This window comes from Astyanax mexicanus, chromosome 19 (assembly GCF_023375975.1).
Source record: "Astyanax mexicanus isolate ESR-SI-001 chromosome 19, AstMex3_surface, whole genome shotgun sequence".
In the NCBI taxonomy this organism is placed as follows: Eukaryota; Metazoa; Chordata; class Actinopteri; order Characiformes; family Acestrorhamphidae; genus Astyanax; species Astyanax mexicanus.
The window spans coordinates 15925160-15950581 of NC_064426.1; positions in this window are offsets into that span (position 1 = coordinate 15925160).

The window sequence follows — 25422 nt, forward strand, 5'->3', positions numbered from 1 at the left end:
AGCGCTAGGAGTAACATGGCAGAGAAAGTCCGTACCTGTGTTATTTGTGGAAATAACACATCCGTGTTATATTCTTTGCCCAGAAATTCAGAGCTAAGGAACAGATGGTTAGAATTTATCTATGGAACACCACCAGCGAGATACAATACTTACATATTGGTGTGTTGTATGTATTCTCCCATATTTGCTTTTGAGTTCATCCTGGTGCTATATTTCACCAGGTTAAATACAATCTGAGACAGCTATCTGGATCTTACCTTTAGGGTAGCTGTCTCATTACATTGTAGTCATTTTGAACGCAGTGACTTCTCCAACTATGGTGAATACAGTAGGGGTTTTGCTTCAATGTTGATATTAAAACGCCGATTGACCACCAGCTCACAGCCGGTAAGTAATTTTTACCCCTGAGGGTTTTGTTTCTAAATAGTTTGTTTATGTTCTTCACGTTCGCATGTTAGCGTTAGCACACATGAAGTAGGCACAAGCTAAGCCAGGGGTGCTTATTTCTGTTCCTGGAGATCTATGGTTTATCTGCTCTAACCTCAGGACAGGTTAGCTACCATTATTGACTTGTTTTACATCTGAAATCTCCCAAGACCAGGAATGAGCACCCCTGAGGCAGGCTAGCACTCAGATCTATGACCACACTCGCCTGCTAGCTGCTATCCAGAGACTTAATGTTAGCGTGTTAAACCCATATTCTCCGTCCTAAACTAAGCGTTACCCCACGATTTATAATATTAACAACAAAATCATCTTAGCCTGGCTAAAATGGCTAACTTGATATCACTAGGGACTGTGTAAGAACAGAATCAAGTGAAAGTAAACAGTGGATAAATTAGCTAATTAATGAGTATATGTAGCTTCCCATTTCACAAAAAAATATGAAATATGTATAATATACGTATAACATAAAAAAAATGTAAAAATTATTTATGTTTTACACTTGTTATGCTAGCTATCTTGTGTAAGTAACTAGCTATCAAGATCACCAAGCTATCCAAGATTCTGAATTTTCCCGTATCAGTAGAACATTTGCAGATAGAGTATTTATAATAGTGTAATTTAGCCTGTCTTATTTTATTATGATTGTTTTTTGTTTACATTAATGTTTCGCTTGATTACTTGCTGTTTACTTAGTGTTTTGTGTGTCTTCCAGAGCACATCACAGACATTGGTGACACCCATCATTCATACCAGTACCCAAACAGACCCACCCAGCCTTTTATGTCGGGCTACACAACTTTCTAGGGGTACATTAGGCCCTCACTTTAGAAGCAAAGGTTTGTAATCTAGATCTTATTTTAATTTATGTAGTACTATTTTCTAAGATGATTTTTCTGGTACTTTAGGTTTGTGTGTGCTCATCAATCAAATGCATTAAATACAATTGATATTCCAGAATGTTTTCTTTTTGTGATGTGCTACCTGGTAATTCATACACATTAACACTCTTGTTGAATTATTATTATTTTTTTTTTTTACATTGTTCCATTGCAGTATTATGTGAAATAGTGAGTGTGTATTATCTTGTACCTTGACTGTAAAAAACCTTCATTTATTATAGGTACCCAAACAGAGTCTTTCATCACAAGTACGAGTATTGCCACAAGTACTTTGGATGCACCGTGGGGGCCTGTACACTCTACACCCATTAAGTCTGTTGTTCCAAGGGCAGCTAAAAGACCTTGGGTAGATGAAGAGGAGGAGGAGGATGAAGAGAGTGACCACTGCACAGTACCAACTGAACCCCAGTCCTCCACCTATGATCCAACTCAGTCAATAAGCAGTGTAATAGAACCATCACAGATTACGTATGTATTTTGGCCTGTCATTTAATCTAAGTGACAATGTATATATTGACATGTTTTTGTGTAAAATTAATACTATGCGTCATAAACTAACATTGTGTATGTCTATTATGTCATTTTTGTCAAACAGTGATACATCTTCAACTGGTTACAAAGACTTCAAGTACATAGTATTTGAGAAGAACCTCATGGAACTTTTTGAAACTTGTCCAGTGTGCAGCCGGTTATCAGATGTAAAGACCTACAGACGAGGAACGTTTGTGTCCATCATCCAAAAATGCCATCACTGCCAATATTCCAAGAAATGGAAGAGCCAGCCACTAATTGGGAGCTCCCCTGTAGGCAACATACAACTGTCTGCTGCTATATACTTCACAGGCTCTTCATATTTTCAAGTCACAAAGGTAAAGTATACTACACCTTTTTCCCTAATATTTACTATACAACCACAGTATTTGTCTTCTCAGAGTTTTGGCACATATGTACATTAGATTTCTTGGTCTGACCCTGGGTATTGTTTGAATGTGAAGAATGGTCCTCATGCTGATTAACTGCTTGCTTTAGAAGTAGGGCTCTTGATACCTCCCTACATTTTGAGTTCTCATTTATTTCATGTCTCTAGGTTCCAAAGCCCTCTACAAATTGGAGAAAATACTGACCAATAAGAGGGTCCTCGGTGACGTTGAGAGGCTAAGCTCCCGTTACCAGACCTCAACACTGGAGGCATTCCATAGTGTGATTTTGCGCTTCACACCCAAAAGTGTGGTCTTCCCTTTCATTGGGATGTTATGCAGGTATGTTTTGCTACATCTATATTAACCACCACATATGAAGTATTGACACTCTGATTTAACAAGGAAACCTACAATTAAGAGAGAAAATATAATCTTCTACACCAAAACATGTTCTGTTGTTGTTGGTTTGGATGTGACCAATATTGGTTGGATAGTGATTTGTCATTACAGACTTTTTTTTTTCTTTCTCATCAGACTATATCTGGCTGCAATGCACTTTAATGAAAATGCTGGTCGGACTCAGGCCAGAACAACTTCAGGAGCACTGAGGTACCGATTGCATTTTCCAAAGGCCAAAAAGGGAGGACACACCGTGAAGTCAGTAAAATCACCACCAACATACTGTAAGTAACTCAACCACCAACTATTTATTGCCATATATGAGAAACAAATGAATTTGTAACATATTAAGGTGACATTATGTACATATTTACATTCTTCCAGGCTACGTCTACAACCTGATTGCTGCAGTGTTTGACGACATCGTCCCCAATCCCCAGCCCTACTTGGAGGAGTTCAAAAAGATCCCTATTCCTGGTGACTTGTCCTCAGAGTTCTACCGTCCTCCACTGACAGAAGCTGTGGCTGCATACAGGTCTCGCTTTAGCCAAGAGCAGCCCTAAAGCCGACATATTGGCCCTCTGTGTCTGGGAATTCCCTTCTGATCCGCAGGACAACACAAGCTGGAACAACAACTCGGACCTTTCTCCCTAAATAACCCCAGCACCAGCTTACAAATGACCTGTAGGCCAGATGTCTGCATCGCCTAGTAAACAGAGAAATTTGTAAATTCTGAACATTGTTTCGATGTTATTATTTTGTTTTGCCTTATTTTTCAATTCTACTCTATGTAAATATAATAAAAAGGTATTTAATTTGACAATGGACCACCGTTTGGTATATTGGCTTTTGTATATTACTTTTTAGGTTAAATATGGTTTACCTTACCTTTCATATCCTCTGTCTCTCAGGGGGCCATAGTCAGCTCTATAAATGTTTAGTGCATTTTGAAGGGAGTATATGTTTAGGCAGACTGGTTCTAATCCTGGGTGGAGGGTCATACAGGACACAGGGGTACTGGTGTCACCCATTCTTCTAACCACCTGACAAGTCAGACGTGAACGTAAACAGCATGAGGACCATTTGTCAACAAACTATGGTATCAACAAATGCCATCTAATATTTATCTTTACCGGAGGAATCTCCTTGCAGCACACATTCTCTGCTTCTGTGGGCATCCTGGCGCAATTCCCACAAGTGCACCTAGTAAAATTGAGATAGGTAAGTGTGTATGTTTAGAACATTTTCAATTGTTGTGCTATGACCCAATGGTCTTTTAAATGAGGTACCTGGAATTAAAACCATAACTCAATAAGAAGCGGAATTCATTAACCGCTGTAAATGAGTAGAGCTTCCCATTATCTCAGTATTGTGTTAATTATTGTGTATATATAATTATATTGTGTTAATAAAATAAATTAAATGGTTCTGTTTACATCTTGTGTAAGTAGCTAAGCTAACTATAGGTGTAGCAAATCAGATCTCCAGGGGATTCCGTGTTTTACAGAAACTACAGAACTAGGGACTAGGAAAGGAAGCAAACAGTGGGCAAATAAACAAATTAATGGGTATTTAGAGCTTCCCTAATTCCAGTGTTGTATTATTTAACCATGAAATCAATGAAAGAGTTCTGTTTACATTAGCATTGGTTAGTTACTTAGCTAGGTGGCTAAGTTAGCTACCTTCTGTAAGTAACTTTAGGTTTACATAGGAACTCCGGTTGGATTCCGCGTTTTAATGAGACTCTAAGACTAGGTCAGTGGCTGAACTGCACTTGGCATTACACAGATGTTGTAAAGTAACATATGACATTGCAAATACTGTAGTTAGTGTAAAAATATCTTTATTTTTAAAAGATTTCTTTCTGTTTGTTAAACTTGAACGCATAATGACTATATCTAAAAACTTAACTTTATACCTATTTTAGGAAAAACGTTAAGTTGATAAGCAAATATTACCATTCTGAAATGTTTATCGACAAACGATCAGGAAGCGGTTCTTCTGTCATCCCTCCTTCTTCCTCAGATTCAGGGTCAAACATATACGGTTGTATTTCTGAAGACATGTGGTAGTGTTTACAGCTGCAACGCTGACTGGAGCGGGGAGGCAGTGAGCGGCCGAGCGGTGGAGGGGCGTCGCAGTGCTTCTAGCCAATCAGAGAAGAGATATTTGCATGCTGTTTGCATGTATGAATATTCATGAGCAAAGCTGAAATCCAGTCATTTTGGACACACCCCTAAAACAGTGCATTGAAAAAGAGCTATACAGAGACACCTGAGCACTTTTTTTTTTTACAAAAACGGCTCACATGTCATTCATTCATACTAGAGACCACAACTAGACATTTTAAAATGAAAGAAAAAACAACGGAAGGTGACCTTTAAAATACTTAAAAGATGCTTGCTTCACCTCAATTACAAGCAACATAAACCGCTTATATGGTTAATATTTGCCCTTTATCTTTCTTATGTTACATTTGTTTTAAACAGTGGTATTTGTTTTTTGTTAGTTTTTTAAATAAAATTGAAAAGAAAATGAATTAAATTAAATGTATGAGTGGAAAATTGTTAATTTTTACATTTACAAATGAAGCAATGTTTTTCTCAACTAATTTTAATTTATTTGAACTTTATTAGAACTTTTACACAAGCTGAATATAAAGTAACCATGTCAGTCTACACAACACACCATCCCCACTGATCACATTGCCTTTACATACAAGACTACACAACACATGAGGGGCAGAATTTTACTCTGAGTGTGTTGCATTTGTCCTTCTTGTACTTGATGTAGGTATATAGTGTTTTCTTTGGTTATTTTGTCCACCCCTCAGTTTGTGGCATTATAACCCAGGATGATCTCTGGTTTTTGATGCTCCTGGCTGCCGATTCGCACATTTCTGCTCCAATTTAGCCATGAAACCTCCCACACTTTCTGACATTGGGTAGCACATTTCGCTCCAAAATGCCTTGATAGTCTCGAGATTTCATTATACCCTGCACAGATAACCTGTGCTAGATGCTGCAAAGCAGCCCCAAAACAAAACTGAGATTCATCCATGTTTCACACTAGATACACTCTTCTTTTGCATCTGTGATTATAGAGATGACTTGCCAAAAGGTTTAATGTTGTGTCTCATCATCCCAAAGGACATTCTCCCTGAAGCTTTCTGCCTTGTCAATATCGTCGCTGTCCTATGAAAAACACTTATCTCCATTTTTGTCGATTTTTAGTTTACTACAGTATTTGAACATAAAAACTGTCCCTTACACTGTGCCAAAATTTCTTGATTAACGGACCAACAGAAACTTATCAAAATGACTTGAAATAAACTCTTTTTACATTGACTTTTATTAAGAGTTTACCAGGTTTTTTCTCTCTCCTGTAAAGTTGCTGTTTTGGAGATAAGTGTTTTTCATTGGACAGCGACGATATGCATTTTGGCTGATTCCAGCGTCACCTCTTCATGATTTGCTTTCAACAGTGCTTTCCTCCTCAGCTGTCTTCAATTAAATCAACTTTGCTGAAACTGTCGAAGGCGCATCTGTCTCTCCCACACACATTACCTTATCTCAGGACTACTATACCCAGAATGCTCCTCACACTGACATCACTCCCTCACGCAACCACGACACGCGACACTACCTGGAAGCCAATCACCCGGTTATTGAAATCATCTGCCCCACACAGTATAAATACACCTCCAATCCAGTCACTCATTGCTGATTATTGTTTGGCTAACCCCACTTTACGACACGTTACTGATTCTTGTCTTTTGCTCTCTCATATACCGACCATGTTTACTTTTTCTTATGTATTTTTGCCTCACCTCTGATTTCACCTTGCTGTGGATGACTATTAGACTGTCCTTCTACGCCGGTATGGTTAACCCTTGCTGATCCTGCGCGAGGTGCATCACGATGTTCATTGCTATATTACACCCTGCCAACTGAAGAGCAACCTGGGCTCTCATAACACCTGGAGGAGCCCCGACCAAGTATTGAGTGCTGTACATGCTCATACTTTTCAGTTGGCCAACATTTCTAAAAATCCTTTTGTTCCATTGGCCTTAAGTAATTAACTTGGAGTTTTCATTAGTTGTCACTTATAAATACCAAAATTAAATGAAATAAACAGTTGAGATACATAAGTCTGACTGCAATGTAGGAATATTATGTACAAGTTTTACTTTTTGAATGCTATTACTGAAATAATTCAACTTTTCGATGATATTGTAGTTTACTGGCCAGCTGTATATGTAATTATCCAAAAGTAAATCCTAACCAGCAGTGTTGATATTTTTTAACTAACTCTATTGCTAATTATTATATCAATATTTAGTACAATGGTGTTCCTTACCTCTAACAGGTAATGCTTCAATTAATTCACTCATTTTAATAAAAAAAAACTTCAATATAAAACATAAAACATATATTAAAACATAACATTGCAATTTAATTTTAGTTTTAGTTTTTGTAGGTTGTGGTCGCATACATTGAAGATAAACCATTTTCATATTATATGTTGATTACACTAATTAAGGCAAGCAGAAGAAGTTTCATACTGAAAAAATGCTTTTAACTATTTTTCCTAGATCTTTAACTTTAACATGGGTCAATTTGACCCGGAACATAATAAGAGGGTTAAGGAGTATTGTTTATATGCTTTAGCTGTTTTTATACTAATAAAGTCTGTTTTTTTTTCATGTATTATGTAATTTTGTGGGACAAAATAAACCCAATAGTAATTAAAGCCTTAATTTAAAGGCTTAATGTTTTATATTATATGTATTCCTAACAGTACAGCAGGTAGCAAACCTATATTAAAGCCCAGTCATGCAAAGAAATATAAAAAAAAATAATAATAAAAATACAGTGATATACCGTGAAACTGTCAGAATCACAAAAAAAATACTGTGATATACATTTTTGGTCATACTGCCCAGCACTAACCACTAATATAGGATCCCATTTGTATATTCCATCTTTTCAGTTTGTAGTTTGCTGTCACATCCAGGGAGGTTAGCCACAGTTCTGTAGGTCTTAAACTTCTAAATAAGATGCTGTAGTAACAAGTAACATTCAGCTGCTTGAAGATGACATTTATAGCATTTATCTTTAACATATTTGTGTATAGTTAACTTTCTAATCTCCTGAGACAACTCTCTCCTTAGCTTTCTGTGCTCTGTGTTCTTGTTGGTACATACCATGATACCAAACAGCACAGTGACTACACCCTTGAAACAGGCAGAATGACTGATTACAGGTTTAAAGGCAAATGTGATTCCAATTTTAAAAACAGGCCTTAGTTTAACATTTTCCTTTGGTCAAATTGTTTTCATTCTTTTCTAGTGGAAATTCATATTAGTCCATGCTGGTTTTATTATTATTTTATTTTAATGATTCTGTTAAAGTAAATTTTCAACTAAAGGGGTGATTTTCAGCAAGTAGTTTTTGTCTGTTTCAAGTTATTTTAGTGTCCGGTGTTTTTTTTTTTTTTTTTTTTTTAATCAAGAGGGTGCCAACAATAGAACCTGATGTATAAACAATAAGTTCATTGTGCTTTATCATTTATCATTGTGATTTAGCAAAATCATTAGTTAAAATCGCACATTAGTTCATGATTCTGTTTTTTTGTTTAGCTATATTTTGATATATATATATATATATATATATATATATATATATATATATATATATATACGTACGTCTCTTTCTTTACTATTTTTTCTTATCTTTTTCTTTCTTTGTTTCTTTGTTTTTGTCTGTTTGTTTGTCTGTTTGTTTGTTTTTTTCTTCCCTTGTACCCCTTTCTGCATCTCACTCACTCCAACCATGAACCCCCCCAACTATATTAAATGTATATATGTATATATAAATTAAACACATAAATGAATAAACAATAAAATATTAATAGTCCTCCAAAGAGGGGGGGGGGGTCTGTGGTGGCTTTTTTAACTATTCTGATTGTTTTAAATCATTCAGTCAGAATGACAATACTCTTTAACAACTCGTCAAATATAAAACATTAACTTGTTTTTTTTTTTTTACCACAGTGCCCGCTTTCAGCTCAAATTAGAATACAAACGCTGCCTAATAGTGCACTAAACTGATACAGATGCAGAACTATAGTATAAATCCTGACAACATAATATATAAAACAGAAGTTTAAATTTAACTTACCCAGCATTAAAGTGCTGTGAAGTCTGAGCATTTTGGTGACTAGATTCTCCTCCATTCTGACTTTAGTTCAGGGAACACTGCTGCCGTCTGCTACCAGTTTTACACTTTAGTGTTGACTGTGGTTTACTGAGGCTTGAGCTGCAGTTTCCTTTGTCTCCTTTATCTTCAGATGACTTATAGCCTTACATTGTCAAGCGTTTCTCTGTGCAGACCACCAACTTTAACACCAAACCCACACACACATGCACAACTACATTAAAACAGTGGGCCCTTTCTTACACCCAGCGCAAGGCTTATCAATTTTATTTTAGCGGCAGAAAACGCAAGAGCGCCACTGACTGAAATGAAACTAGACAACCGTCAGAGTCCATTCCTCTCTCAGCTACACAGGTCCACCATGAGCAAAAAAACCCTGCTTCTTGGACATGCTACAGCTCGCAAACCCAACTTTTACATCAACAATAAACAGAAAAGGTTGCTGTTGCTTTAAATGAGCTGCTGGTGTACCTTTACAGCGTGAACGTGCAGATCAGTATCCTCTGCTGAGACATGCAAATCGATGTGCTGTTAGGATACCAACGTGCCAAAATTTAGAGCACACCTGCATCTTAAATGGAATGGCAAATGAAACACTAGCAGGGTTTCCATCCAAACCTTTAGAAAAAATAATGCACAATTTCCAAATTTCGGCTGAAAAAATGCGAATTAAGCCGTATTTCCATTCACTATAGTTATGCAAATAACTTTAGATTACGTGATAGAGGACACCAAACAAGCATGGAAAAGTTTGATTCTTCATTTTTGCTCTTTCCAGAATTATTTTTGTATGCATTTGCCATCTCTACATGGTGATGATGTTTGCTTTTTTAAAGATGCCGGGCAGGACGAGCACTGAACAGTATGGCGACATCCACCATATACCTGGGAGTGCAAACAAAGCAAACTTTTCTGGGAGAACATCTTTTAGAGCCATTTTTCTGATCAGCTTTGGATTCAGCTTTTTAGAATGTCCAAAACAACATTTGAAAAGCTGTGCGTCACGATTGGACCATTTGTAGGGCCACTTATTTCCAGTCATCGTCCACCTGTGCCAACAGATAGGAGAATCGCCATCCCCATATACAAACTGGCCACCTGTGCGGAGTATAGGGTAGTGGGTGAAACGTTTGGTGTAAGCGTAACAACAGTTCATCATTGTGTGTACGCTGTATGCCAAGCAATACAAGTAAAACTAATGAAACCGTACATTGCATTACCGGATGCAACGGAGACGCAAGAAATTGCACGGCGCACTCACACGTCATCATTTATGTGAAAAAAAAAAACTTTCATCCAGTTTTTTTTTCGTTAGCTAGCTTATGGCTAATGTTGGCCAGCTTTATGCTAATATTAGTTATCTCCCCAGTAATATTAGCCGTGAGCTAGCTAACGTTACTGAGAAGATAGTTAATATCAGCATAAAGCTGGCTAACATTAGCCGTGAGCTAGCTAATGTTACTGGGGAGAAAAATAAGGTTAGCGGAGTTAGCTAGCTAACATACTTTAGCGGTGAGTTAGCTACATTATCGGGTAGAAAACTAGGGTTAGCGGAAAGCTAGCTAACATTAGCGGTAAGCTAGCTAAGATGCTAACATGTTCTGCATCACAACGGAACAAAATTAAAAAAGAAAGTTGATAAATGGGAAATGTTTTAATTTTCAATACAATTCATTATTTTCTACATATTTTTGGGCATTAAATATATGTATTGAGGTCTTAAAAAGCTTAAAATTTGACATTTAAAAACAAGAACAAGAACCCTGCTTTGGTCTCATCTGTCAACAATATGTTTTCAGAGAAGGATATTTTATTACTCACGTACATTTTTGCAAACTGCAGTCTAGCTTTTTTAATGTCAGCAGTGGTGTTTTCCTGGGTCTCCGGCCATAGAGCTTCATTCTGTTCATATGTCACTTGATAGGTCACACTGACACTGATGCACCCTGAGCCTGCAGGACAGCTTGAACATATTTGAAACTTGATTGGGGCTGCTTATCCACCATCCAGACGATCCATTTACACTGAGTTTCCAGGGAGATAGCTTCAGGACCATGGGTTGTAAACTTCTTAGTTGTGTTCCACACCGTGGACAAAAAAAAAAACATCAAGATTTCTGTAGATGGATTGTTGTTATTTCCTCAGTTATTTTTTTTTTGTGATCAATTTTTGATTGTTTATTAACAATTCAGTTTTATTTTTTATTTTTAAGAAAAGTCCTTCTCTTTTTTTCTCCCTGCTTTAGCTGGAAATCATATCAATTTACTTTTTTCTCTGTTTTTGCGTTGTTCCAGTACACACAAAGGAAATAAACATGTGTACAGCAAAGCATGTGTAATTACAATAATTAAAAAAAAAATCAGTGGTGCCAACACTGTATACATTCTATCACCTTTGGTAACATTTGCCTATAGACATGAGGTAAGGGGCATTGCTTATTGTAATTTTGGTTAGACATGTAGCTTCTTTTCTTTATTGTTGTCTATTGTCTTCACTCCATGTAAACCAGCATTTTTGTTTCTGAACTTTTTATTTACTTTTTGTCTCCTGCCTGCCGATAGCCTCTGCTGTAGAGCTTTTCTCCAACACCAATACCACTAATACCACCACCACTGAAACCACCAACAGCAGCACCAACACTAGCACCACCAACGACAACAATAACTCTTAACAACAACAATAATATTAAATATAATTATAATAATAATTTCACATGTTTTAGTAAAAAATACTTAAAGCTCCACTAGGTAGGATTTCCTTGATTTTTGATCTTTTTAAAGAAGTAAAATTACAGCTTGAAACTCACTGCAGCGCTGCATTGAGGTGTAATAGGAGAAATATCAGTGCTCTCGTGTCTGTGCCGGAGCTCCTCGGAGCTCAAACCAGACTCTGTAAGTTTTCCGAGGCGGCCGCGACCAACGCTCACGAGAACTGCGACCTGCTTTCTGACGAGAAAGAGAAACTAATCCGCCTGAAACATTTATTACACTCTGCGACTGTAGGGGGAGCCCGCGAGCAAAAAATCTCAATCCTACCTAGTGGAGCTTTAACATAAGACAATCACCTTTTTATGCCATCTTGTTTCTTTGAAACTTCACTGCTGTCACTTTCACTTACCTTTCCTGATTGCATGAAGAGAGAACATTACTCTGCTTATGTGTTAAAATAAATATATACTTAATTGTACTCAAAACATATTGAGAAATATCTAAGTATGCCGTATATATACTAACAGATTTATGTATTTACTTAAAATATATTAAAAATACATTAATATTATGCGTTCATCAAATGTTTAAGAAGTAAACTTTAGTCATGCTTTTAAAAAGTACAATATAGTGTATTTTAAATACTTTTAAGAAAGTATATTAAGTTACTACATTGATATATTTTTTTAAATATATATATTTAGGTATTACATTAAAATAACAGCTATAATGTACTTCAGTGCTCTGTAATTATAATAAGGAAAATATAAATATAAGTAAATTATAGGATTCAGTGTCAAATAACATATTAAATGTCAAATAAAAATAGTTAAAGTAAATTTGTAACATGCTAAAAGTTGAAAATAAATATAATATATATATATATATATATATATATATATATATATATAAGTTTACTGGGAGTGTGCTACTTACAAAAGACCAAGAAGGAACAAGAAGCATATTTGTACTCTAATGTAAATATATCACATATATTTAACATCAATTCTTAGTACATTCCTAATAGTGATACCGTTGTAATACTCATTGAATGTATTATAATGTTACTATAAGCATATTTAAAATATGTTGTTGTATACATTAAGTAGTATATTTAAGTGTTACTTTTTTTTAGTACCATTTTAGTACAGTTAAGTACACTTAGCACAATTTAAATACGACTTTTGTTCTATTTTTATATAATTAAAATATAATAAGTACAAAAAAGTTGTTCCATTTTAGCACTCTTTAAATATACTGATTAATAATGTGGCGACAAGAACACTTTAGTGCACTATAGCATAATAATGCTTAGTATACTTTAATCTACTTTTTTTTTTACTAGGGTAACTGCATGCAGTTGTTAACCTTTCATTTAACAGTTGCATTTAACATCGTTCACTTATGAGTATCAAGTATCAGTTTTGTAGACTTCTGCTTGACACCTCTACCACATCTGACTGTGGTTCAGCTCTTTTCTACTAGACCTGCTTTCACGAGTCAGTAAGTGTGAAGGGTTGTTAGGAAGAGGCCTCATTTGAATCATGTGATAAAAAACTGAGACTCATGCAACCTTTTTAAACATATGGACATTTGATCTTCATACAATAATGACAGATGTGGTGATAACAAAAATATCATTTTAAAAGTGTAACTAATTGAAATGCTTATAGAGGATTTTAGAGGAAACTGTTTTATTTAAACCTCAGTTTAGTTTGCTTTTGATTGTAAAATTGTAAATGAATTGTGATAAAGATCCAAAGAGAAGACTTAAAAGAGATTTAAGTCATTTAAAGCCATTAAACTGTCTGCTAAATCCCTAATGATGTTTAAAAGACATTACTTCAGTTTTATGTTTTTAGTTATATCAATGTCTAATAACTAATCTCTCAATACTGTTTGAATGTCGATCAAATTTTCATATTTTTAAATATAATAATAGAAAACATGCTGGTGAACAGCATTGACTTCCAACATATACAGGGGTTGGACAATGAAACTGAAACACCTTTCATTTTAGTGTGGGAGGTTTCATGGCTAAATTGGAGCAGCCTGGTGGCCAATCTTCATTAATTGCACATTATTGCACCAGTAAGAGCAGAGTGTGAAGGTTCAATTAGCAGGGTAAGAGCACAGTTTTGCTCAAAATATTGCAATTCATACAACATTATGGGTGACATACCAGAGTTCAAAAGAGGACAAATTGTTGGTGCACGTCTTGCTAGCGCATCTGTGACCAACACAGCAAGTCTTTGTAATGTATCAAGAGCCACGCTATCCAGGGTAATGTCAGCATACCACCAAGAAGGACCAACCACATCCAACAGGATTAACTGTGGACGCAAGAGGAAGCTGTCTGAAAGGGATGTTCGGGTGCTAACCCGGATTGTATCCAGAAAACATAAAACCACGGCTGCCCAAATCACGGCAGAATTCAATGTAGAAAAAAGTATTTCGCAACTGATCCCCTGAAAGGACGTCTAAATTCAACGGTTAGCTGCGCACGCAGAACTGAATCACGATCACCCTGTGCCCTGCGCTCCAAGATACCCCATACCATCACTTCCTTACCACAAAAAAAGAATAATTAATAAATAAATGATAATAATAATAATGCAATAGTACTGGAGAATAATGTCATGGCTTGCACTTTTTAGAGTTTTTTTAGCACATAAATAACTAACAGTAAAAAAACAGTTACATTAAAATGCTGAAATGGGTCATTTCATGTCATTAAACTCGTGGAGTAATGTTGGTAAAAATAAACAATGTATCAGGGAAAACATTGTGGACAATAAGCCAGAATTTCTTAAAATAATTAGTTAAAGAAAGAAAGCTTTTTAGTTGGGTAATATATACCACAAGAATCCAGTGGACACAGCCAGGTATCCTGAACTGGAAACTTCATCTGCATAAAAGGTATAAAAGAATGTTGATGGCTACAACAGTACAAAAAACAACACCCAAAAAATGTCACCTTGTCATATTAGTCTACTGTCTACATAATAACCAACACACAGATCAACCATGACATTAAGACTACATTGTTTAAAAAATCATTGTCAAACATATCAGATTAGTGTACCATATAGTAGCACCATGAAATGTTATAATTTCAGACTGTAGTCCATCTTTTTCCTCTGCATACTCATCCTCATTTCACACTGTTCTTTAATGGTCAGGACCCCACAGGACCAACATTGAGTGAATCAGTGTCACTGCTGGACAGAGCTTCGCCCACCAACCAGAAATATCCAGACTAGTGCTGGGGGATATGGGAAAAATCATATATCACGATATGAACTTTTTAATATCACAATAACGATATATATCATGATATACCACATTTAAGTATGTTTTCAGTTATTCTTCAAAAAATATGACAAAATAATATAATTGCTTACTTTTTCCAACTTTATTTCAAAGTGACATTAAACCTAACTTTCACAAATGAGAATTACTATTTTTTAGTGCAGCAATATGAATATATCAAATAAAAACAGATGAGGTAGATGCAGTCTCGTGAGGTAAATAAAGTAAAGCATGTCTCAAACCGGTGTGTCTATCAAATACCGTAAAGCAGCGACATGTTGCAGTACCACATTATGCTTTTTTTTTTGCGAAGATTACTTTATCACTTACATAAACCGAGTTTATGCAAAGTGACCACGCCAATACATTTCATCGTAGCCTATTTTATATATTTGCATGAATAATTGATGAAATTATTGTAGAAACGATAGAGACAGAAGGTAAGTAGCAGGATAGACACTTTTCTATCATCCCCACTATATTTATCATCATATCGCACAGCACTACTCCAGACAACAGTGTCCTGTTACATCTACAAGATGGACCAACTATTTTAGAGGGTCTAATAGAGTGGGCAGAGAGTGTACATTGTTTAAGCACTTCAGCAACACTGCTGTATCTAAATCCACATAAACACACACTAACACACCACCAACATGTCAGTGTCACTGCAGTACTGAGAGTGGCTGAGAACATGCCACGTGCGGTCATGACCGTTGAAAAGTCTGGAATCAAAGTACTACAAAGAGCTACTATATGGTGAAATGAGTTGATATTCTTGACAATGAACATTGATTACATCTTCATCTATAGTGGCTCATGTCTATGGATATTGTAGCTGCAGTCCATTCTGAAGGGAGCTGCCTAACTAGGCAGCATTTACAGGCAGCATAGGCGCGCTCCCGAGAAAAGGAGTGTCCCATACGGAAGGTAGAATGTGCTGCCTACATGGGCAGCTGCCTTATTTTACCCCGATTCTGAAAGCAGCGTGAGATGTATCCTTCACGGCAAAGGCAATCCCATGATGCATTTCACCAGCTCAGCGTTCCAGAGCTCAGTTCGAAAAAAATGGCAGACGGGACTGGGGCAGAGTTTCTCTACAAATGTAAGTAATTTTCTCATGTATTTCCACTTACTGTTGCATGTGTTTATCAAACTAATATATTTTAGACTGTTTTAAGTTTTTTTTTCAAGTGTTGTTTTCGCCTGTTCTTTATTTAATGTAAGAACTGACCGGGTGAAACTACCGATAGGTTATCACGCTAATTTAACTGGTAAGCTAACACGTACCTAGCCGACTTTCAGCGTACCAAACGTGGCTGGGGTGCTGAGGAAACCCTGCTAGGACACTAAGATAACCCGGCTGTCCAGTATAAAACTTTTAACAATTTTAATAATTTTATTTCTAATTTTTCCCATTTTCTCCCAAACTTACACAGCCAATTTCCCAACCCACTCATTAGGACTCCCCCTATCACTAGTAATGCCCCAACACACCGGGAGGGTGAAGACTAACACATGCCTCCTCCGATACATGTGAAGTCAGCCACCGCTTCTTTTCGAGCTGCTGCTGATGCAGCATTGCCGAGCAGCCAGCACACTTGGAGGAAAGCGCAGCGGCTCGGTTCCGATACATCAGCTCACAGACATCACCCTAGGAGTGATGTGGGGAGAGAGCGCCATCTACCCACCCAGAGGGAGCAGGGCCAATTTTGCTCCCTCTGAGCGCCGGCAGCCTGATGGCAAAGCTGCATGAGCGGGGTTCAACCCGGCGACCTCCCGCTCATAGTGGCAGCGCTTAACCTGTAACTCAGTGATTGTTTGTCTAATTAGAATTATGATAGTAGTGTCCATGAACTGCTGTTACTAATTGTCATGTTATTTTGACCCAGGGACAAAAGTGAGTACAGAAGCCTTTATAAAGGCTCGGGCAGAGATAGAGGCTCTCTTTACTGGAGAGAAAAACTCCATGAGTGGATGGAGGTGGTTCCTGTTTTTCACTATACTACTGTAGCTTTATGTAAAGTATTGAACATATATTTAACAGTGACATTACCGGACCTTATTTCGTTGTGAATATTTGATTTTACTTGCACTGTTTGCTGGTGCTATAAGTTAATTTTTTTTCTTTAAATATAATAAAGTCTCTCTCTCTCTCTTTCTCTGTTTTAAGAGCTGAAGTGCCCACCAACAGGGAGTGGCACTGAAAATGGGGAGGCCACTGCTGCATCATGGCCGTGGTTCACCATCATGGATGAAGCTTTAGGACGAAGGCACTCCATTGTGCCTCCTGTTATAGTTGCCTCAATGCATGATGCAGTGGCCCCTCCAGAAGCAGGGAAGGCAGGGAGAAAGTGAAGTGTGCTGGAGCTTTTAGAGGAGGACATGAGGAAGGAGGAGGAGAGAGAGGAAAAGCGAATGAAGGCAGCTGAGGAAAGGGCAGAGAGATATTTTTTTTTTGTTAAAAAAAAAAACTTATTGATAAAATAATGTAAACAATGAAATCGATCATGAGGGTTTGGTATGACTTTGGTATATAGAGTTTCAGATATATAGATTGCTTGAACTTTTGCAATATTATGTAGAAACACAACACTTGCTTCTTAATTGCTCAGTAAAACAGTTGAAGAACGCTAGAATATGTTAATTATGTTATTATATTAATTCAGAAGGATGTGGAGAACAGGAATGAAATGTTTAAATAGATCAGTAAACACTGGGTACATTTGTATAAAACATTTGAATAAATAAGGTATAAATAAGCATGTATGAATACTCAGACAATAAGTCAACTGTACGGAGCCCCTAAAGGGACGTGTGTATTTTTATTTTTTTTTTACGTAGAAAGTGGTGAGCACCACATACTAAGTCGTGAGCATCACTTACTAAGTCATGAGCACCAGATAATGGTAGCTAGCAAGCAGTGGCGGATGCTGGTCTTTCAAGGAGGGGAAGCTCAATTTCGGCCTACATCTTAGGTATATATGTAGTTTTATTTATACGTAAATTCTACTCTCCCTGAGATTTTTTAATTTTTTTTGTAAACAAAAAGCATTATTTTCAAGTTTTCACTACACAACAGAAAGGTACCCATTCTTTACATTGAACAATTACATAAAAAAAAAGAAGCTATGACATGAATAAACATAAAATGATCAGTAAAAAAAAAAACATTACGCAAAATCTTTAAAGTTGGTAAAGGAAAGAAATGCAGGTAAATTTATTTCTTTTTTGGACAGTTTTAATTTCCTTAAATAATCCCTTTTTTCATTTAAATTATTTTAATTATTTTTAATGATAACACAATACTTACTACTTGCCCCTGTTTATTTATATCCTGAGATGGTTTCATCAAGAGGAATGGCCATCAGTACATTTTATTTGTTACAGCACTTCCAGTCAGCCAGCTCACTTTATCATACCAGAACAGCTGAAAATACCTGTTACTTTTCCCCACCTTTTACATCAAATTAATCTGAGCAGTTGATCTGCCCTGCTGTTTTTCTTCGTAAGGAAGACTATCAAATGGCTTCTCCAAAATCCGTCCACAACATTAAAACTGTTGAACAGAATGAAAATGCTCCCATCACGGATTTTCACACTAAAAGATCGCTGATTCGCTCATTTCGCTGTCAATCAAAAAGGGACTCCGCCTCAGACAGATCATCCAATCATCATGCAGAAGCTGAGCGTCCGGGCCGGCCGAGGCCAGCACACTGCTCCATAGACCCCCAGAGACGCTGAGCGTCCGATGGGCGGGACAAAGCCCAGCATTTATCCAATGACTCGTCTCGTTTCGCCGTGCGCTTTGCTCCGCTATTGAGCTCTGTGGATGCTCAGCGTCCGCACTTTTTAAAGCAGCGCTGTGGGAATGAGTGAGAGGAAAGCCGCGGCGTTAGCAGTGATAAGAAGCTGATTCTGAACTAGTTCAGCGCGGTGTAGCGCATATTTAATCAGTGACATGTACACACAACAGTATATATTTAATCACTTATTTTTTTACATTTTAGGGGAAGCTGAGCTTCCCTTGCAGTCTTAGAGCAATCGCCACTGCTAGCAAGCTATAGTTTAATCTGGCATCTGTTCCACAGTGTAATGTTGTGATTAACTAGGTAAGCTAATGTTATCTATATTTCAGTGTGAAATGTTTTAGCTAACATTTGCTAGGTTAGCTAATGGTAACTACTTTATTTCAGTGTGAAATGTTTTAGCTAACGTTAGCTAGGTTGGCTAATGTTAATTACTTTATTTTAGTGGGGAATGTTTTAGCTAATGTTAGCTAGGTTAGCTAATGTTAACTACTTCATTTCAGTGGGGAATGTTTTAGCTAACATTAGCTAGCTAACTCTTATTAGATGTGCACAGAAAAAGCTTTTGGGCTCGCTCACACACACACGCGCGCACACACACACGCGCGCACACACACGCGCGCACACACACACGCGCGCACACACACACGCGCGCACACACACACGCGCGCACACACACACGCGCGCGCACACACACACAAACACACACACACACAAACACACACACACACACACACACACACACACACACACAGGCTACTTTCACCCAAGCCTACCATATATTGTACAGAGAGCAATGAAAGCAATAACGTTAATCTAACTTAGCTAGCGTTAGGTTAGCTACCTAGATCTTTGTAAAAAGCAGGCTACATTAGATCACAAATGGCAGCTAAATAAATATGATTTTGATAACTGGGTGGAGTAGCATGTGCACAGCACAACGTAGCAGTCTGTTAAGTCAGGTACAGACAAGTGGTGCTCACGACTTAGTATTTGGTGCTCACGACTTACTAAGTGGTGCTCACGACTTAGTATGTGGTGCTCACCACTTTCTACATAAAAAAAAACAAACACACCATGCCCCTTTGGGGCCCCATACAACTGACCACAATGAAGAGCTTATTTTTACAAAATATAACTAAGACCTAGGCACACCAGCTAACACCGGGGGTTTAATATGTGGCACCCATCTATATTACGGTCATTACAATAAATGTTAATTGATAAAGAAGACAGGGTCAACACACTACGACGGAAATAAAACAGGCTGGACATTATAACCAAATGATTCCATAAAATAAGACAAATGTGTATATTATTTTAGATTATGGCATAATGATACAAATAGGTACAAGACAGCCCAATTTTCTAGTTATTATACAAAATGACACCCAAATGGTCCAAACAAGCTGGCTTTCCACATTAATACGGATCCGGATCTATGGCTCACATAATTTCTTTGGCTGTAAAAAACGACCAACAGGCCAACGTGAAACGAAAGCAAAGAATGAACCGGGGCTAAGCCAAACTGGCTAAAAATGGACCAACTGGTCAAAACTGGAGCTCTGTAGTTAGTGCACCTTCTTCTTGTGTGCTTCTTGGATTTGATGCATCCTCCAATGTGGGTTTTTCATCTACCGTGGTTATGTTTACCTGTTCTGTTGTTTTTTTGGGGGCAAAAAGTATGATTTATGGCCTCTGATTAATTGAATCTGAGCACTTGCTTAAAGCTGGCTGAGAACATGGTGGAGGGCTGCTGTTATCAGCTGCATGAGTAGACACTGAATACCATGAACCATTTTCATTTTGGCTTCTCCTGTTAGGTTTGAGGTGGGAGATGTTGTATGTAGTTTTTAAGGTAGCGCCCTTAAGGTTTACAAGCTTGCAGCACAAAGAGGCTATGATACAGGGACCAGAAAAATCTGACTCCATTCTCCCTCCCTCTCTTCCTTCTACGCTTTCTCATGTTCAGAAGAAGAACTTTATCACCAACGTTGTAAACAACTGCTTGCATTTCATCTGGACTCTTTTGGCAAAAACCTCTTTCTGTTTCTCTTGGCACTTGGTGGTGTTCTCTTCTCTTTGGTGTTCTCCATTTTTTTGTGATTTATGAAATTCACCATATCCTCCCTCAGGGAGAATGATCGCAGAAAGCTAAGATAAATAAAAAAAAGTTAAGAACGAAACAGTACAACAATTAAGTGAACAAATTAGGGTTGTGTAATAGAATGCAAACAGTGACAACATTCTCCATTTCAGAACCAGCTGAACATTAACCAGAACAATTCAGTTTCATTTTGATAAAATGAATTTTAATTAAAAGTTTAATTAAAAAATTAAAAAGATCTAGCTATAATGCTAATCAGACAAATTTTGTCAAAAGTATGCCAGCACTTGGTCAGAAACTGCTGCACTGCATCCACAATGATAGACAGCTGGTTATATTAGCTTTTACATAGCAAAGGGTTTGTTATCAGATTACAAACCTTTTTGTAAAAACAGCACTGGATTCAAAAATGTTAACTGAAATGCATTTGTTTTGAGTAAGCAGTTTGCTAGTGAAATGTGCATAGAAAGATTTAATATTAAGGTAAAGACCTTTGTCTGGGGGATAGATTACTGTGCATTAGTATGGGCTTGTATCAAATTCATTGGATTTGCCTTTGATGGACTAAAGCCTTATAATAAACTAAAATAAACCTGAGCAAATAAATTAACATCCAATTGACATTCATCTGACCAATTGTTCAATAAGCCAAGTAAAGACTTACCAGTAAGTTAACAGGTACCTCAGATGGGAACAGGTGTGTGTTTGGTGGTGGTGTGTAACAGGCGGCTCCCCCTCGGGGTCGACCTCGCTCCCGTCGTGGCCGTACTCCCCTCTCCACGACTCCGACTTGGCCGCTAAAGAGCCCCGCAGGAGAGGCGGGGCGGAGTCGAACGTCAGCTCGGGTGGAGAGTCCCAGAGCTCGTCCTCCTCCTCCGGGAAGACGCAGCAGAAGTCCGGGCCAGTGTGAGAGCAGTCTGGCTCCGGGTGCCTGGGACGAGGCACACCAGCCAAGTTCAGGGCGGGGTGTCGACAGCTGCAGCAGGCGCCTCTCGCTGGCGTCTTCCCAGAGCTGCCGGAGCCACTCCAGGTTCTCTGAAGCTGTTTCCCTCGGCTGGGGCTCCGGCTTGAGGAGAAAGGAGGTAAAGGGGTAGTCCCGTGGGTCACGGCAGAAGTGCGCCGGTGAAGTCCCGCATGACATTGTTTACAGTGGTTAGCGTGTGTGCAAAAAGGCAAAACAAAAACTGAGGTGTGGCTTCGGGCGGCCAAACAAAGGCACGAATTGAACCCAATACAACTCCGTGTCGTGCTCCACTCCGCGACTTCCTTCGAACCAGGTCACCTGGCACCGTCCCATTCTCCACCACTGTGACTGGCCCCTGGGGTTAGGGGCGTGGCCACTGTGACCTGGTAGTAGGAAGCACACAGAGAACACAGACACGGGGAGTAAATTAACTCAAAATCATACCTTTATTTGGTAGAAAGGCCCTCCACCACTCCCAAAACAACTTAAAACAACATAAACGCGGGCCAACTGGGCTCCAGTCGCGTATAGGTTACTTAAGAGTCTTCTTTGAAGGTCCGTGTGGCCTCAGCCCTCAGCTCCCTAGTAAAGTCCTCCCCTGAGTGAGGGCTGAGGCAGAGTTTTTATACCTGTCCCAGCTGGCTGCTTAATCAGTCCTGATGCAGACCAGCTGGGACAGATAGAGCTGTGCGTTCCGGCAGGGGACGGATCCACGGCTCCCCCTCCTCCTCAATACACAATAAAAACATAAAATATAGAGACTATTCCGGTGTTCTAACACACTTACTTCATTGACAAATTCTCGTCCTTGATCAGAAAGGATTCTTTTGGGACATCCATGTCTGTAAATGATGGTGCACAAATGTTTGCCCACTTCAGATGCTGTTTTACTTCTCAATGGAAAGGCCTCAACCCACTTTGAGAAGTAATCTGTTGCAGTTAATAGGTGCTGAAATCAATCATTGGTTTCGGGGAATGGACCAGTAAGGTCAATGCCAATGAGATCCCAAGCTGCAGAAACCTACCTGTAAAAGAATAAAACAAAACAATGTATATTTAATGTATTTCTAACGACTATGCTTATGAACATAATGTTGCTGAAGGCACTTACCTTAGTACATTGAAGTGGCTGTGCAACAGTCAGTGGCTTCCCCGCTTTCTGACATTTGTCACACTCCAAGACCTTGAGATATAAATTTGTCAAGATACTACGCCACTTCCTGTTATTTAAAAAATAAAATAACTACAAAAACCATACCCAATTTTCAACATCAACCGTAATGCTTGGCCAGTAAGACCTGTCACACATGGCCGCCCAAGTCTTCATGATGCCTGAGTGGCCACCAATTGGGGGGAGTGAAACTCCCTGAACGAAATCCTGGCCTCCTCCATTGTTCACAAGAAGTCTCCATCTAAAAGGAAAAAAGACACCACACAAACATTTGTAGTGAAAAGCACACTTTGAAAAAAGTGAAAGTCTATAAAAACTATTCTACCTACACTAGCTGTACAGATTCTGATAAGGTAATTTAGTCTATACATCTATCCTACCTACTGTACTGATGCTGGAAGCATGTTCTAATAAGGTAATTTAGTCTGTAGTCTGTGACTTCGTTAAGGTTCTCCTCTATTGTACATTTACTGCAAACATCATTATTTATTTTTTACTCGTAATTATATGAAAATGCAACCTTATTACTGTGATCTCATTTACACACGACTCTGCTGAATAAAATTTGTACTAACAGTAGTTAGTTAACTTAGCTAATTAATGAAACAGTTTAAATGTTGCAATGCAAAACAACTCTGCCTTCTGAGTCACCGGTAGCTATGCTAACCTACTTGTCTGGAAATGTAAAATAGATAAACTGAACCAACGTTTAACGTTAAGTGCTCTTTTCAAGTTCAATTAACTAACCAGTTAGTGTGGAATGAAATGATGAAAGAAAACGTGGTTATTTATTGGCACGAGTAAAACAAACTGACTAGCAGTTTCATAATTGTCGCCAAAATACATGATACTGCAACAAAACATATGTTATAATCCGATTAACAACGTTACACGCACAATAAATCACTGACGTAGAAGTGATCTGCGCATGCACACTAGCCTTGGTAGGTGAGCTCGATGGGTAGCACAGATTTTCAGAACACCGGCTTTCTCCTCCGTTCTCGAGTTTCCCCATCCCCCTCTCTCTGGGAGCCAGGGCTGAGCGTCTCTCTGTCCCACCTCCTATCAGCGAGTGAGTGAGTGAGTGAGTTTGTGCGCATTTGTGTGTGTGTTTGAGAGCGGCTGTCCAGTTCAGAGAAGCCGTTTTTGTTCTTTTTTGGTCTCTTCCCCGGTTTACATGGGGCAGAGACATGTACAAGCAGACCTCTTACAGTTGTGGCTCTGGCGGCTGTATTCAATGGCATATAGAATTTGGAGGCCACTGCTTCGGAATGGCACATGGAACGATGGCCTTTTTTTTTTTTTTTTACACGAACTGAGGTCTTTGGTCCAAAAAAATAAACGAAACAAGCAACTAATTAAAAGTTACTTTCAGTGTAGCCTTGGTTAATTGTAGTCTGCAGGAAAAGTACTTACGTAGTCGACCATGGACGTCCTCAGGTTCGAAAATGTAATTTTTTCTTCAAAATCGAGCTCAATTCACTGATGCTGGAAATAATCCAAGAGCTTTTTGCATCTGCCTCCGGACCTGGAGTCAAAAAAATAAGGGCTTTGCGAGCCCTCAAATTTGTCCCTCATGCCCAAAAGGGACATAAACCATCCATATTGCTGCTCATTAATGGAAGCCAGGGCATGCCAACTTGTGGGACTGGACCTATGAAAAGATAAAAAAGAAACATAAAAACAAGGTGCAATTAAACATATGCACTAACCAAATTACCCAATGTTCAACAAATAAGGATAATAGCCCTTAACCCTTAATGATTAGAATGTTCACTTACTTCAATGGTGCTCATGTCGTCCTCATCCTCTAAAGATCATTCAGAAAACTGATGAATTTTCAAATGTTGATCAGGTTTACCCTGATTGTGGTCGGTTTTAGATTGTCAGCCTTCAGGACCACAACCCACTTGTAAACAATAGACCATAGAACAAAATACAAACACACCAACAGTTAATTTAAATAACACAGTTAGATAACAAATTAAAGGCAAGTATAACTTTTACAAATTAAAGGTAAGTATATTTTTTTATAAATTAAAGGTAACATTTTTAGAAATTAAAGGTTAGTCTAATATTTAGAATTTAAAGGTAAGTCTAATATTTAGAAATTAAAGGTAAGTATATATTTTTTTTAATTAAAGGTAAATATATTTTTTTAGAAATGAAGGGTAAGTATAATTTTTTAGAAATTAAAGGTAAGTACATTTTTCTAGAAATTAAAGGTAAGTATATATGTTTTTAAATTAAAGGTAAGTATATCTTTTTTAGAAATTAAAGTTAAGTATAACTTTTACAAATTAAAGTTAAGTATAATTTTTGACAAATTAAAGGTAAGTATAATTTTTACAAATTAAAGGTTAGTATAATTTTTACAAATTAAAGGTAAGTATAATTTTTAATACTTACTTTTGGCTTTTGCTGTTTCCTTGTTTAAAAAAATAAAATATTTAAATTGGAAAACATTT